The following is a 2,684-nucleotide window of genomic DNA, read 5'->3' as shown; positions in this document are numbered from 1 at the left end:
GCCAAGTTATGGCCCGTCAAAGTTTGGTTAAAAAATTAGTTTTTTACAAAATCACCAAAACCTCTATTTTTACCAACTTCTATTTCAAAACCAATGATTTTCCACTTCAAAACAATACCAATTGTGTACAAAACCATTCCATCTTCTCCCCATCACACCACATAACCATTTTCACCCCAAACAAATCCACATCAAATTAACACAACTCATTATTCATTAAACTACCATCATCATAGTTCATTATCATCATCAAGCACCAAAATCATCAATTCTCAATTCATTCTTAAGATAACTCAATAATTTCATCAAGATTACTAACCATTAACATGCTTACACATTCCAACCTAATCTATGGTCAACTAGGCTACGTTGTCACATTACATTATATATTATCCACGAGAAACTAAAACCATACCTTGGCCGATTCCTCCCTAATGCCAAAGCACCTCAAATATCTCCGTTCCACAACCGTCCAAGGCTCCAACTCCTTTCCAATCACAAATTCAGCTCCCAAGGCTCCAATTCAAGCTCCCAACATCATCAATATATCTCCAAAACACAAAATTCAATCTAATTTCACACAATACCACTATAATCAACATAGAGTTCATAATTTCAAATAGGAAACAACGGTTTGAATGTTCTTACCTTACCCCACAACTGTTTCTAACCAAAATACTACAATTCCCACAAGCTAGTTTGATCTTAACACGTCAAAACATCAAAAATTTGAATACCCAAATATCCAAATTTTGAAATTGGGGAAGGAGAAACTGAGTGTGTAGGTGAGATATCCTTACCAAATTGTTTACTACGCATTGTAAAGTGATGAGCGGATAATTTATATGCTTTTTGGCATTGTTTTTACTTAGTTTTTAGTATGATTTAGTTGGTTTTTAGTATATTTTAATTAGTTTTTAATTAAAAATCACATTTCTGGACTTTACCATGAGTTTATATGTTTTTCTGTGATTTCAGGTATTTTCTGGCTGAAATTGAGGGAGCTGAGCAAAAATCTGATTCAGGCTGAAAAAGGACTGCTGATGCTGTTGGATTCTGACCTCCCTGCACTCAAAGTGGATTTTTTCTGGAGCTACAGAACTCCAAATGGCGTGCTCTCAATTGCGTTGGAAAGTAGACATCCAGGGCTTTCCAGCAATATATAATAGTCCATACTTTTCTCAAGGATAAATGACGTAAACTGGCGTTCAACGCCAGTTCTATGTTGCAGTCTGGCGTCCAGCACCAGAAACAAGTTACAAGTTAGAGTTCAACGCCAGAAACAGGTTACAATCTGGCGTTGAACGCCTAAAACAGCCCAGGCACGTGAGAAGCTTAAGTCTTAGTCCCAGCACACACCAAGTGGGCCCCAGAAGTGGATTTCTGCACTATCTATCATAGTTTACTCATTTTCTGTAAACCTAGGTTACTAGTTTAGTATTTAAACAACTTTTAGAGATTTATTTTAGAACTCATGACATTTTAGATCTGAACTTTGTACTCTTTGATGGCATGAGTCCCTGAACTCCATTGTTGGGGGTGAGGAGCTCTGCTGTGTTTCGATGAATTAATGCAACTATTTCTGTTTTCTATTCAAACATGCTTGTTTCTATCTAAGATGTTTATTCGCACTTCAATATGATGGATGTGATGATCTGTGACACTCATCATCATCCTCAATCTATGAACGCGTACCTGACAACCACCTCCGTTCTACCTTCGATTGAATGAACATCTCTTGGATTCCTTAATCAGAATCTTCGTGGTATAAGCTAGAATCCATTGGCAGCATTCATGAGAATCCGGAAAGTCTAAACCTTGTCTGTGGTATTCCGAGTAGGATTCAGGGATTGAATGACTGTGACAAGTTTCAAACTCACAAGGGCTGGGCGTAGTGACAGACGCAAAAGGATCAATGGATCCTATTCCAGCATGAGTGGGAACTGACAGATGATTAGCCGTGCGGTGACAGCGCACCTGGACCTTTTTCACTGAGAGAATGGATGGTAGCCATTGACAACGGTGATCCACCAACACACAGCTTGCCATAGGAGGAACCTTGCGTGCGTGAAGAAGAAGACAGGGAGAAAGCAGAGATTTAGAAGACAAAGCATCTCCAAAACTCCAACATATTCTCCATTACTGCAGAACAAGTATTTAATCCATGCTCTTTTATTCTTCGAAATTCATACTGATAATTATAATTGATTTCCTGACTAAGATTTACAAGATAACTATAGATTGCTTCAAGCCCACAATCTCCGTGGGATTCGACCCTTACTCACGTAAGGTATTACTTGGACGACCTAGTGCACTTGCTGGTGTGTGGTACGAGTTGTGAAAAGTGTGATTTACAATTCGTGCACCATAGAGCAAGACGCCGTAGTCGCGTAGCCGCAAAAGATGCGGCGATCGGAGCTTCGGATTGAAAGTTATGGCAAATTGAAATCAAGAACAACGGTTTGGGTTTCTTGTTCTTCTCCCTTTGTGTTTTTTAGCATGGAAACTTATGAGGAAGGGAAGAATGAGCTGAAGCTCATATGGGTGGAGTGAATTGGTTGGGCTTTCGGTGCAGTTTGGGCCCAGTTTATCCAGTTCGGCCTGTTGGCCTGGTTTTAGGCCAAATTCTTTCAAAATTAGTGTTGAAATTTGTATTTTAATATCTCTATCTCTCTGGATCAATA

Source organism: Arachis ipaensis, chromosome B03, assembly GCF_000816755.2.
Source record: "Arachis ipaensis cultivar K30076 chromosome B03, Araip1.1, whole genome shotgun sequence".
NCBI lineage: Eukaryota > Viridiplantae > Streptophyta > Magnoliopsida > Fabales > Fabaceae > Arachis > Arachis ipaensis.
Note: the sequence above shows the minus strand (reverse complement) of the source record.